Genomic DNA, 14,508 nt, shown 5'->3' with positions numbered 1-14,508 from the left:
ACCCCATCTCTACTAAAAATACAAAAATTAGCCAGGTGTGGTGGCATGCACCTGTAGTCCCAGCTACTCAAGAGGCTGAGGCAGGAGAATGACTTGAACCAGGAGTGAGCTGAGATCACGCCACTGCACTCCAGCCTGGAGGAGAGAGCAAGATTCCAACTCAAAAAATAAAAAAGACAGTAGCATTTTGCTTGTATTTATCACAATTTATATATTAAAAAAAATCAAGTGTCACAAGCATATACAGCATGCCAACTTTCTTCTAAGAATGTGAAAATAAGAATACACACAGTAAAAACAGGAGTGAACTCCACAGCTCAGAGACAGAAGCAAGACTTAACTACTTTTTGTTCAGCCTCTGTCTCCCGGGTGCAAGCAATTCTCCTGCCTCATCCTTCAGAGTAGCTGGAATTACAGGCATGTGCCACCACGCCTGGCTAATTTTTGTATTTTTAGTAGAGATGGGGTTTCACCATGTTGGCCAGGCTGGTCTCGAACTCCTGACCCCAGGTGATCTGCCCCCCTCGGCTTCCCAAAGTGCTGGGATTACAGATGTGAGCCACCATGCCCAGCTAGTACTTTTTCAATATAGTATTTAATTTTATTCCTTCTGGGTTACAGGTGCCTAAAAAAATTTTTTCAGTAAATTTTAAACCACGTAAATAACATATTAAAAAGACTAAATTATGGCTGGGTGCAGTGGCTCATGCCTTGTAATCCTAGTATTTTGGGAGGCTGAGGAGGGAGGATCCGATGACCCCAGGAGTTTGAGCCCAGACTGGGCAATATGGCAAAACCCAGACTACACCAAAAAATACAAAAAATTAGCCAGGCATGGTGGTGCGCACTTGTAGTTGCGGCTACTTGGGAGGCTGAGTTAGGAGAATCACCTAAACCTGGGAGGTTGAGGCTACAGGGAGCCAAAACTGCAAGCACTACACTCCAGCCTGGGTAAGAGATTGAGATCTTGTCTCAAAAACAAACAAACAAAAAAACTAAAGAGGAAGAAAAAGCAAACTCTAATAATGAATACAAACAAAAACTGTTAAATTTGATAATCAAAATAAACAAATTCAACAAACGAGCAGAAAAATGTTATTTCAAGTAACTTTTGAACACAGTTCATCTTTAATGCAGTATACTCTAAGGAAAAAAAAGGACTGAAAAAAACTGCACTTGGTAGGGTTATTGCTAGCAAAATACTGGCATCATAAATCTGAATCTGTTTTCTGTGTAGGAAATGCCAATAATGTTAATTTGAATTAGCAATTTAAAATACCAGTGTAGGTCAGGCACAGTGGCTCACATCTGTAATTCCAACACTCTGGGAGGCCAAAGTGAGTGGATCACTTAAGGCCAGGAGTTCGAGACCAGCCTTGCCAACATGGTAAAACTCCATCTCTACTAAAAATACAAAAATTAGCCAGACGCCTGTAATCCTAGCTGCTCGGAAGGCTGAGGCACAAGAATTGCTTAAACCCAGGAGGCAGAGGTTGCAATGAGCCGAGATGGCACCACTGCACTCCGGCCTGGTTGACAGAGGGAGACCGTCTCAAAAAATAAATAAAATAAAATACCAATGTAAGCTGATGTTTTAAAATCATGTTTTCTAGCTCTGTCCACTGAAAAGGACCTACAATCAAATGCATACACCACCAAGTATCCAAATCCCTGTTTATAAATAATATTTTCTACCAAAAGAAGTGGGGTTCCTTGGAGAAATGGGAAGATACAAAAGGAAAGGAAAAGACAAAAAGAATTTGGGTTATTGTTTTGCCAAAAAAGCAAAGGAGCCCTCAAATTAACTGGGGTTAGTCCCAGGTGCTTGGGAGACTGAACTGGAAGAATCACTTAAACCCAGGAGTTCCAGGCTGCAGGCAGCTATTATCTTGCCACTGCACTCCAGCTCAGGCAATCAAGTGAGACCCTGTCTCAAAAAACAAAACAAAACAAAAGACCAAAGGCAACAAGGGCCAAAAACCTGGTCCCGCTTAAAGACTAAAGAGATAAGAAATATCTAGATTGGATACTGGATTAGAGAAAGAAATATTCTGTGAGATGTTACTGAGACAACTAGAGAAATCTGAGTATGAATTTTTGATACTATATAAAGGTTCAACGTCCAGAATTAGTTAATATTGTGGGTATTTAATAAATTTGTTCTTGGGGGGGAAGTGCATATCTGTGAATAACACTAAATGGCTCAGAAAATAATACATGAGGGGCTGGGAGGCAGGGAGGGAGGGAAGAATAAAGCAAAGGTGACAAAATATTAAAAATGGGTGAATCAGAATTAAAAGTACATAGGAGTTCTTTGAACTATTCTTCCAACTCTTTTGTTCATATTTATTTCAAAATTTAAACGTTTAAACACGGAAGGGGGAAAGCAGAAGAAGTTCTTTATTACAGAAAACAGTTAATGAATGTGAACAAATAACAAAATTGGAAAACTCCCAATAAATGACTCAGTTAACAATCATCAATCATTAGGTGAAAAATATTTTGAGAAGTAAGGTACTCCCATGATGCTAAAGTTATCACCCCACAGATCAAGTATAACTGCAAAGGGAAAAATATACCTCTGATGAAGAAATCCAATGGACACATTAACCAAGTAAATCTGGCATTGTAAATGAGGCAAGCTAACATCTGGCAGTCCCTACCACCTTACTGAGGGATCATAGCTAGAAGTATATCCTCACAATATAAATCACATATCATCACCTGTGAAGTTTTTTTCTTTTTTCTTTTTCTTTTTTTTTTTTTTTTTTGAGACAGGGTTCTCTTGTCACCTAAGCTGGAGTACAGCAGCAGGATGTTGGCTCACTGCTACCTCCACCTCTCTGGCTCAAGCAATCCTCCTGTCTCAGCCTCCCAAGTAGCTGGGACTACAGGCGAAGGCCACCAAACCCGGCATATTTTTCTTTTTTCATTTTTTTAAAGTACAGACGCTGGGTGTGGTGGCTCACACCTGTAATCCCAGCACTTTGGGAGGCCAAGGAGGGCAGATCATGAGGTCAGGAGATCGAGACCATCCTGGCTAACATGGTGAAACCCCGTCTCTACTAAAAGTACAAAAAATTAGCCAGGCATGGTGGCAGGCGCCTGTAGTCCCAGCTACTCGGGAGGCTGAGGCAGGAGAATGGCGTGAACCTGGGAGGCAGGGCTTGCAGTAAGCTAAGATTGGGCCACTGCACTCCAGCCTGGGCAACAGAGCGAGACTCCATCTCAGAAATAAATAAATAAATAAATAAATAAATAAATAAATAAATAAATAAAATTAAAGCACAGACAGGGTTTTGCCAAATTGTCCAGGCTGGTCTTGAACTCCCGGGCTCTAGCAATCCATCTGCCTCAGCCTCTCAAAGTGCTGGGATTACAGGCGTGAGCCACCGCACCTGGCCTCTATGAAGTATTTTTTGCCAAAAATATTTGACCCAAATTTAGTCAAACATCTCTAAATCTAACTTCCAGTTTACAGGAAATAAAAGGAATAGAGAAACAATAAGAATTGAGAAACAAAATACATGACATTTTAAGCATACAATAAGAAATTCCAAAATATGGAACATTCTTTAAAAAGATGAGGCTAGCCGTTTGTGGTGACAGAGTTGGGAAGGGGCAGCAGGTGCCAGGTCCGGCCTCAAAGGTGGCAAGAAGAACCCCTTGAAACTGCCCAAAAAGCAGGCCAAGGAGATGAATAAGGCTTTCAAGCAGAAACAAGACAAGGAACAGAAGAAACACAAGGAGCTAAAAGCGAAAGCCTCTGGGGAGGGGCTCCAGTCACAGGTGGAATTTAAAAATCTGGCAGAAAGTAAGCTGTGCCTTGTGCCTGAAGCGACGGTGACCCTTGATTTCATTCGTATTTAAACATCTGTATTCCCTGCCATATCATCTTTTGCCACCTATAGCTGGAATGAAGTGTCATCTTGAAGCTATTGCACATTTAAGAATAAACTTGTTTAAAAAAAAAAAAGGCAAGTGTGTTGACTCACACCTGTAATCCTAGCACTTTGGGAGGTCAAGGCGGGCAGACTGCTTGAGCTGGGAGGTTGAGGCTGCTGTGAGCCGTGATTGTGCCACTGCACTCCAACCTGGATGACAGGGTTAAGACCCTGTCTCAAACAAAATTTTAAAATTTTAAATAAAAAATATGAATAAATTAAAATGCTTACAGTGGTTCATCATCTCTTTAGTTGTTTTTTTGTTTTGTTTTGTTTGTTTGTTTTTTTAAGACAGTCTCGCTCTGTTGTCCAGGCTGCAGTGCAGTGGCGCAATTTCAGCTCACTGCAACCTTCACCTCCTGGGTTCACTCTATTCTCATGCCTCAGTCTCCTGAGTAGCTGGGACTACAGGCATGCGCAACCACACCTGGCTAATTTTTGCATTTTTAGTAGAGCCGAGGTTTCACAATGTTGGCCAGGCTACTCTCAAACTCCTGACCTCAGGTGATCTGCCTGCCTCAGCCTCCCAAGTGCTGGGATTACAGGCGTGAGCCACTGCGCCAGGTCTCTAGTTGTTTTCACTCAGTCATTCCTACCTTAGCTGTGAATTTAAAGTAAAACCAGCCCAGAATCTTGCCAGAGACTGCCCTTTGGTCTTTGTTCTACCCTAAACTCTGTATAACCTACAATTAAATCAACTCTTTAACAACTGTGGGACAGAGCAAAAAATATGTATATATAATTACACCAACTCATTTGGGGGAAAAAAAAAAAAAGATGATCCTAAAGATTTCATGCTAATTGCCTTAGGTATGATAACGATTTTACATGTTTTTAGTTGGAGACTGGCTTGAAATAAAAATGTAGAAAAGTGCAGGAAAAAGCATTATTTCAAAGAGATGCATCCTGAGATATTAAGGGGAGAAGCAGTGTATCTGCAATTTAATTTCAAATCATTCAAGAAAGGGAGGATACAGAGTTAAAGCAAAATGGCTAAATGTTGGTCAACAGTTGAATCCAAACAGAAGGCATATGGGTGTTCACTGTAATATTCTTTCACCTTTTCTGCATGTTTGAAATTTTTTTTTTTCGAGACAGCGTTTCACTCTTGTTGCCCAGGCTGGAGTGCAATGCGCAATCTCAGCTCACCGCAACCTCGGCTTCCAGGGTTGAAGCAATTCTCTTGCCTCAGCTTCCCAAGTAGCTGGGATTACAGGCATGTGCCACCACTCCCGGCTAAATTTTTTTGTATTTAGTAGGGATAGGGTTTCACCACGTTGGCCAGACTGGTCTTGAACTCCTGACTTCAGGTGATCCACCTGCCTCGGCCTCCCAAAGTGCTGGGATTACAGATGTAAGCCAACGCACCCAGCTTGAAATTTCTTAAAGTTGCAAAAAAGTTACCAGAATATTCCATATACCAAAAGAGGAAAATTGCTCCTCAACCTACTCAGTTGAGCAGCAAACAGAGTAGAGAGCAGGTGCCTATAACAACAAACTGCCTGAAGCAGTTTTGCACATATCATCCCACTCAAGGATCTGCTAAAAATGGTAAAGCACAGAGGCAGGTACTCATGGGACACGAAGTAACAGAAGGCAGTCACACAGACACTAGACTAACTAAACAAGTTATGAATAAATGAGAGTCACTGAATACCTCATTAATTGGATTTAGCTGGATTTTGAGGAGTGAACAGAATAGGAAGAGTGTAAAGGAAGAATACAATCCAGGCGAAGAGTTAATAAGCAACAGCCAAAGATCAGAAATAAACCAAGTCTGTGTTGAAATATGGATTCCAGTAGAGTCATGAGTGGAATTGTTGTAGAAAATTCATTCTTCAATTTGTATAATGCCTAGGTTTTAGGAATACAAAAATATAAGGTACTATAGTATGTCTTCAACGTGCTCACAAAGAGCTGGCGGCAGTGGCTCGTGACTATAATCTCAAGACTTTGAAAGGCTGAAGCAGGAGGATCGCTTGAGTCCAGGAATTAAGAGGCTTCAGTGAGCCATGATCAAGCCAACAAAGTGAGACCCTGTCTCAGAAAACAAACTAAAACCAAAGTGCTCACAAAGTAGTGGAGAAGGTACAGCCAAAATACATTAAAGATATACACAAAATGCTTTAATAACAGAGAAAGGAGTGATTAATTTACCAGAGGAAAGGGACTGTCAGTAAATTTCAACAAAGATAGTTGAGTTGATGTTAAAAACTGAAAATGTCGCCAATTAAATTCATCACAGAAAGAAAAAAAATGTTAATATTTAAGGAATGCCTACTATATATGAGGCACTTTTTTACCTTTAGGTTTTATAGTTAACATTCTTATACAAAGAAACTGAAGCTTAGAGAGTTTAATTAACTGGCTCAATATAAAAAAGGTTGTTAATGGTGAGCCTGGCATTCAAATCTAGGGCCTTTTGCTGCTGAAACCCATGCATGCCCTTTCCAATACTACCTAGCTGTGGGAATTTATAAGCACGCAAATCATGACTATAAGCTACAACACAACTTTAGAAAGTCAGTCATTACCAGAAAATTCGTAAAATGTTTAAGGGCCAGGCAGGATGAGAGCAGCACTGCTCAGATTTTCCAATATGCTGAAGAGCTTCAGTCTCTACGACTAATGTAAATGGTTTGAAATGGGGAGATAAATGTTACCAAAGAAAAATCATTTTCAGCAGAGCTCAGTGGCTCACTTCTGTAATCCCAGCACTTTGGGAGGCCCAGGCAGGTGGATCACTTCAGGTCAGGAGTTTGGGACCAGCCTGGCCAACATGGTGAAACTCCATCTCTACCAAAAAATACAAAAATTGGCCAGGTGCAGTGGCTCACGCCTGTAATCCCAGCACTTTGGGAGACCGAGGAGGGTGGATCACGAGGTCAAGAGATCGAGACCATCCAGGCCAACATGGTGAAACCCCGTCTCTACTAAAAATATAAAAAATTAGCTGAGCATGGTGGTTCGCGCCTGTAGTCCCAGCTATTCAGGAGGCTAAGGCAGGAGAATCGCCTGAACCCGGGAGACAGAGGTTGCAGTGAGCTGAGATCACACCACTGCACTCCAACCTGGCGATGGAGTGAGACTCTGTCACGGGAAAAAAAAAAATATTAGCCGGGCGTGGTAGCACATGCCTGTAGTCCCAGTTACTCAGGAGGCTGAGACAGGAGAATCCCTTGAAGCAGGCTGCTGTGAGCCAAGATCGCACCACTGCACCCAGCCTGGACGAAGGAGCGACTCAGTCTCAATAAAAGAAAGAAAGAAAGAAAAATCATTTTCACACAGAAAAGCTTTGAACCTAAATCACTGCTAGAGACAAAATATTTTTAAGTATTAAAACTATGGTCAGTTGGTCGAGCGTGACGGCTCACTCCTGTAGTCCCAACACCAGTAGGCAGAGGCGGGCAGATCACTTGAGCCCAAAACTTCGGGCTCACGACCAGTCCCTACAAAAAAATACAGATAAGGGGGGCATGTTGGCAGTGCCTGGTAGTCCCAGCCGCTAGGAGGCTGAGGTGTGGGAATCGCTTGAGCTAGGGAAGTCGGGATGTCAGCGGGCAGAGGTCGCGTCATAGCTCTCCAGCAAGAGTGATGGAGCTAGACCTTCCTTAAAAGCAAAACACACACACACAAAAACCTAGGGCAGGCAGCTAGCTTGTCACACATTGTAGCTTGTCACACATCGTAGCAACAGAGAAACTTTCATCATCCCAACAAAACAGTTAACATCTCTTACCAAGTTTCAACAGAAATAAAATTTTTGGAATAATGTACAGAAACCTAGTACAATCTGGAATCCATGCTTAAGAACTTACCAGTTTATGACAAGTAAACATACTTTGATAATTTACAGGCTCCAACTACTTTACCTAAAAACACTTGTAAAATTCCAAACTTGTTGCTAAACAACCTCAAAAGAATTACAGAAACATGGCCGGGCGCGGTGGCTCAAGCCTGTAATCCCACCACTTTGGGAGGCCGAGGCTGGCGGATCACGAGGTCAGGAGATCGAGACCATCCTGGCTAACCATCCTGGCTAACACGGTGAAACCCCGTCTCTACTAAAAATACAATTAGCCCAGCGCGGTGGCGGGCGCCTATAGTCCCAGCTACTCGGGAGGCTGAGGCAGGAGAATGGCGTGAACCCGGGAGGTGGAGCTTTCCGTGAGCTGAGATCGCGCCACCGCACTCTGGCCTGGGCGACAGAGCGAGACTCTTGTCTCAAAAAAAAAAAAAAAAAGAATTACACAAATACATTTATAAGTGAAAAATTTTCACCAATATCTTCGTCGTAATCGTAAAGCTTTACTGTAACCTTACTATCCCATTCTGAAACATGAAGCAGTTCCTTCAGCCATAATCAAATAACATTCCCCCCGCAAAGTAATGGCAAAAGTATATGAACTTATTACTTAGCAAAGAGAGCTCTGAATAAATACCTTAAGTGCTTAGTAAAAATATAATTAAAGCCTTATGTCAACATAAAACCGTGATGGCAAAATCTGTTTAGTATTTTTCCCCAACCAAAGAAAATTATCCAAGTTAAGCCATCAGCTTCACAGATAAAGATTTTTGTCTAAAGCATTGTAATATATATAAGCCAAAATCTTTTTTTTTTTTTTTTTTTTTTTTTTTGAGACGGCGTCTTCCTCTGTCGCCCAGGCTGGAGTGCAATGGTGCGATCTTGGCTCACTACAACCTCTGCCTCCTGGGTTCCAGCGATTCTCTTGCCTCAGCCTCCCGAGTGGCTGGGATTACAGGCGCCCACCACCACGCCCGGCTAATTTTTGTATTTTTAGTAGAGACGGGGTTCTGCCATGTTGGTCAGGCTGGTCTCGAACTCCTGACCTCAGGTGATCCGCCCACCTTGGCCTCCCAAAGTGCTGGGATTACAAGCGTGAGCCACCGCGCCCGGCCATAAGCCAACTTTCTACCAAAATTCTTCCCAGGAGTACAGGAAAGACAAGTTAAAATTTCTCCCCAAGTTTCAAGAAGATAGTCTAAATATGGAACTTCAAGTCTCAGCAAAAACTCAAATCTATACAATATTTTATCTTCTTCTGGTCAAGGAGACAAAAAATGCAAAAGTATCTTACAGTAATAAAAAATGGGTCAAATGCAATTAAGGCGAGGAAAAGAAAAATGCCACAAGAGGTACAACTAGCATAACTGTCACTAAAAGGTTTGAATTAAGTAGGTTTACCACTGCATCACGTTCACAGGCTATATATGTACATATATATACACACACATATATACACATATATATGTCTATACAGCGTGCATCAGCTCTCCAGAGTGTACTTAAAAAGTAAACTCTACGCTCCCCAGAGTTGTTCCTTTCAGTGCAGGAGTTTTGTTCATATTCTAATGTCTTCCAAAGCTCCTGAACAGTCAACTTAAGGTCATGTGTGTAGAAACTACTTTAAAACGTTCTTGACAGGCTTTCTACGAGTAGCCCGTATTCTTCTGATTTGATTTAAATAGATCCAATTACGGAATTCCCTACCGACCTGCCGCCGCTGCCGCCGCCGCCTCCTCCTCCCTACTCCGGAAGGGGCCACTAATCCCAAGGGTTACAACCAAGTACAAACATTCATTGTCATTTCTTTTAAGAGGGCATGCTAAGATCCTCACTACTTAGTTGCCGGAAGACAACTTAAAATTGGAAACAGGGATCTAGCACAAACCAAATAGAAATACAACTATTCCAAAAAAGCAGGGCTTTGCCTGTCAGGCTGTAGCCTCATCCTTATTATAAACACCGATTTCAAGCCACGATAACATCACGGCTAAGCCTTCAGCTGTTTCGCAGATTTCACGTTAACTTCCCAGGACCCTTTCAATCAACCACTTCAACTCGGCCCACCTCCTTCCACTCCCGCCCCAAACCTCTGTTAAAATGCATTTCCCTCCAAACTTCACGTCTTAACCGTGGCCTGACTTACGTCTTCTCGTCGCCACCGCTTCCAGTCAGGGCCTTAGTTCTACCATGCCCGCTTTTCCCAGTTGGCCTTCAGCCTCCAGCCCCCTCCCATAAGGCTCAAACCTGCCTCAACGAGCCGCCCCGAGGTCGATCCTCCCAGTTCCTCCAACCTTTGCCCAGGCGCCCGTCCAGGCCCCCAAAGCACGCAACGGCCGAGCCTGAAAATGGCGGAGAGCGCTGCTGCCTGCTGCAGGCGAGCAGTCCCGTGTCGCCGCCGCACTCACCGTCTGGCTTTGAGCAGAGCTCCTAACGGCCAGCGAAGCGTTCGTCTTCAGAGCCGGGAATGTCTCTCCTGTCTGGTCTCCCCACTCCGAGCCTCTCAATCCCGCTCCTCCAAAGGAGCAGCCGCCATCTTCCCCTATGAGCCACAGAACGCACGCTCTGGGGTCATCACGCACCGGCGGACGGCGCTACGTCACGCGCGCCTGGGTCGCGGGCCTCCGTAAGGCTCGATCTGCGCATGTGCATAAGTGAGGGGCCGGGCCGCGAGACTCTGTCGAGCGCGTCCTTTGTTCCGGAGCGAGTTGGGCTGCGCTGCCTCCCGGATGGAGGAAGCGACTGCGTTTCGCAGTGCTGGCTTTTTTTACAGTGTGACCTAACCTGGATGCTCTGAAAAACACCCCGTTTTCCAGTATGTGAAAGAGTGTATTTGTACGGGGCCGGTGCGGCAGAGAGAGCGGGTCGTTGGACCGAGCCCACCGAGAGTGGATCTGTGGGAAGCCCCGTGGGACCTTGCTGAGTCTGTTCACTCGTACAGCTGGTGGCAGCCCTGGCAGATCCTGGCACACGGTCAGGCTCCACGCCTTCCCCGAGCCAGTTGTGCCTCTAGATTACGCCTCGCTTAAAGTCGAGCGACCGAGATAGAAAAATAGCCCCACGGTGCAACCACTTTGGAAAAACGCTGCAGTTTCTGCTAAAGCTAAGTGTACGCTTACCTTGTGACCGAGAAATTTCACTTCAAGAGGAATGAGTGAGTGCATACTCCACCAAAGGCATGTGCAAGAATGTCCATAGAGCCGGGCGGTGGTGGCTCACGCCTGTAATCCCAGCACTTTGGGAGGCCGAGGCAGGTGGATCAGCTGAGGTCGGGAGTTCAAGACCAGCCTGACCAATATGGAGAAACTCCGTCTCTACTAAAAATACAAAATTAGCCAGGGTGGTGGCGCATGCCTGTAATCCTAGCTACTCGGGAGGCTGAGGCGGGAGAATCGCTTAAACCCCGGAGGCGGAGGTTCGGTGAGCCGAGATCACGCCATTGCACTCCAGCCTGAGCAAAAAGAGCGAAACTGTCTCAAAAAAAAAAAAAAAAAAAAAAATCCATAGAACGTTTATTCGTAGTAATAAAAAGCTGGTAACCCAAATGCCCATCAGCAATTGAGTGGCTAAATTATGGTATAGTCGTGCGGTAGATTTCTACAGAGCAATAGGAAGTTATGGATAAACGCAACAGCCTGAACTAATACCAGATATTTTTAACTTAGGCACAAAAAGGAGGACGCTGTATGATTCCATTTTGATGAGGTTCAAAATATAACTGCACAACAAGTTGTTCTCCAATATGAATCAAGAATCGTACCAGCCGAGGGAACATGGCAAGACCCCATCTTTATGTGTCGTGGTGTGTTCCTGTGACCGCGTTCCTGTGATCGTTCCTGTGATGGGTACTTGGGAGGCTGAGGTGGGAGGATCACTTGAGCCCAGGAGTTGGCAGGTGCAGTGAGCCAAGATCGCGCCAGTGCACTTCAGTCTGGGCAACAGAGTAAGACCCTGTCTCAAAGAAGTCTTACTTTTGACTCCATAATCCCCTTCCAAAAATCTGTTCTAAGGATAGCCTCAGAAATCTGAATAAGATTTGCGTAGTAATCTTTGAGGTATTACTGATAGCCAAAAAAAAAAGGAAACACAGTAGCAGACAATGATTAAATAATGGCACATCCATACATAGACTATCATGCAGACATTACACAGTATCTAAAGTTTTTATGATGACATCAGAAATGTGTATAATCTTCTATATTTTTTCTTTTTTTAAAGACAAGGTCTCTCTGTCCCCCAGGGTGATCATAACTCACTGCAGCCTCAACCTCCCAGGTTCAAGTGATTCTCTCACCTCAGCCTCCCTAGTAGCTCGGACCAATGGCCTGGGCCAGGACACCCATACCCAGCTAATTTTAGTAGAGACAAGATCTCATTATGTTGCCCAAGCTGGTCTCAAACTCCTGGGTTCAAGCAGTCCTCCCAAAGTGCTGCAATTACAGGTCATGCACCACCACCCCCAGCCCCTATAATCTTATTTTGATATATATCTAGAAATATGTAAGGAGGCTGGACAATTCCAGTTTTGTGTGATAAGTTTAGGATAGGATGGAAGGAACCCATAGACACCCTGAGTACAAGGCAGGAAAGCCAGGATAGAAGGCAGGATTCTCATGGGCTGAAGGTAGGGAGTGGGGTCAGGAAGGTAACCCTAAGAAGTCCCCTCATCAGTTGGGTTTTGAAGGTTAGAGAGAAAAGACAAGCAAGTGGTCAGTTCCTAGAAATTATATTGGGAGTGGTAGAGGAGGCATTCAGGCAGTGTCCTGATCCCTGAAAATCTTTAAAATGTGCTGAATTGAAGGGGCAGCCTAATCAAGGGCAAAAATCCTTCACACCTGTAACCTCACAGGCCCCTTCCTGGAAAATTGTTTTTTAAATTGACCAGGAGACAGATGAACCTGTTAAGTATACTGCAAGGATGCAATCAGCCATATTCTATATTTTATAAAATTTTACATCTGATACATTTTCTTCCAGAAAAAATTTAAAAACTGAGGAAAGAAACTGTTAGAGATTCTCTGTTATAGGTTAGAGACTTAAGAGGCATATCAACCAAATGCAATGTGTACTCCCTGTTTGGATCCCAATTGAACAAACTGGGGGTGAAAAGACATTTTTGAGAAAATATGGACATTTGAACATAGACTGGGTGGGTATTAGATGACATTAAAGAATTTTAAAATTTATTATATGTAACAACTACATTTTCATTAATTTTTTTTTTTTGAGACAGAGTCTTGCTTCTGTTGCCCAGGCTAGATACTGTGTAATGTCTGCATGACAGTCTATGTATGGATGTGCCATTATTTAATCATTGTCTGCTACTGTGTTTCCTTTTTTTTGCTATCTGGATTTGCAGTGGTGTGATCTCGGCTCACTGCAACCCCGCCTCCCAGGTTCAAGCAATATCTTCTGCCTCATCCTCCCGAGTAGTTGGGATTTCAGGCTCGCACTACCACACCTGGCTAATGTTTGTATTTTTAGTAGAGATGGGGTTTCACCATCTTGGCCAGGCTGGTCTTGAATTCCTCACCTTGTGATCCACCCGCCTCGGCCTCCCAAGGTGCTGGGATTACAGGCGTGAGCCACCACGCCCGGCCTTTTTATTAATTTTTTTAAGTCATTACCTGTTGGCCGGGCATGGTGGCTCAACCTGTAATCCCAGCACTTTGGGAGGCCGAGATGGGCGGATCACCTGAGGTCAGGATTTCAAGACCAACCTGGTCAACGTGGTGAAACCCCATCTCTACTAAAAATACAAAAACAAAACAAAACAACAAAACTGCTGGGCATGGTGGTGGGCGCCTGTAATCCCAGCTACTCAGGAGGCTGAGGCAGGAGAATCACTTGAACCACAGAAGCGGAAGTTGCAGTGAGCCAAGATTGTGTCACTTCCTTCCAGCCTGGGCAACAAAGCAAGACTCCATCTCAATAAATAAATAAATAAATAAATAAATAAAATCTTTACCTGTCATGTCCTGAAGTATGTATGAGTTAAATGATATGATGTCTGGAATTGGCTTTAAGTGATTCCAGCGAAGCACATCAGCAGAAGTGGTTGAGTAAGAACATGTGAAAATCGTCTTCTCCCTAAAAGCCACAAAACACTGGCAAAATTTTGTCAAAATCAACTTTTTCAGTTTTCAGAGTGCTGGAAATTAACCAAGGTCTTTCAACAAGATAAGGATTATTTATTCAAGAAAAAAAAATGGCTAAATCTCCACTAAGTTACCAGAGAGGAGAAAGGGCCATCGACACAAGATTGGCTAGGTGATAGGTAAATAACACTTCACTATCCTGATTTATTTATTTACCTCTTTGTTTAGGCACATAGCGTCTCCCTGTGTTGCCCAGGCTGACCTTGAACTCCTGGCCTCAAGTGATCCTCCCATTTGAGCCTTCCAAATAGCTGGGACTATAGGGTACACCCCCATACCTGGTTAATTTTCTCAATTTTTTTGTAGAGGTGAGGTCTCACTCTGTTACCTATGCTGATCTTGAACTCCTATCCTTAAGTGATCCTCCCACCTCAGCCTCTCAAAACACTAGTATTACTGGCATTAGCCAGAGCACCCAGCCACTATCGTCTTCACACATACATGAAAATATTATATATGAGTACATTTTTCCTACACAAATAGGATACTATCCAAACTGTATTCTTTTGGCAATATATCTTGGCACCCTTCCTTCTCAGTTCACATGTAGACATATCTTTGTTCTTTTTAACAGCTTCTCAGGCCTGAAGCGGGGGCTCAT

At 43.7% G+C, this 14,508-nt stretch overlaps 1 protein-coding gene across 4 annotated transcripts in view; it reads right to left on the bottom strand.

Moving 5' to 3' along the window:
- Positions 1 to 10,323, bottom strand: part of WDR33 (WD repeat domain 33) — a 107,449-nt gene extending 97,126 nt beyond the window's left edge. For all 4 annotated transcript variants that reach the window (XM_037988126.2, XM_007964594.3, XM_007964596.3 and 1 more), the window contains exon 1: positions 10,158 to 10,323. The gene's annotated coding sequence lies outside the window, so the exon portion shown is untranslated. The remainder of the gene's footprint in view (positions 1 to 10,157) is intronic.
- Between the last annotated feature and the right edge of the window lie 4,185 nt (positions 10,324 to 14,508).

This window comes from Chlorocebus sabaeus, chromosome 10 (assembly GCF_047675955.1).
Source record: "Chlorocebus sabaeus isolate Y175 chromosome 10, mChlSab1.0.hap1, whole genome shotgun sequence".
Classification (NCBI taxonomy): domain Eukaryota; kingdom Metazoa; phylum Chordata; class Mammalia; order Primates; family Cercopithecidae; genus Chlorocebus; species Chlorocebus sabaeus.
Note: the sequence above shows the minus strand (reverse complement) of the source record. Positions and strands in the feature narration are given on the sequence as shown.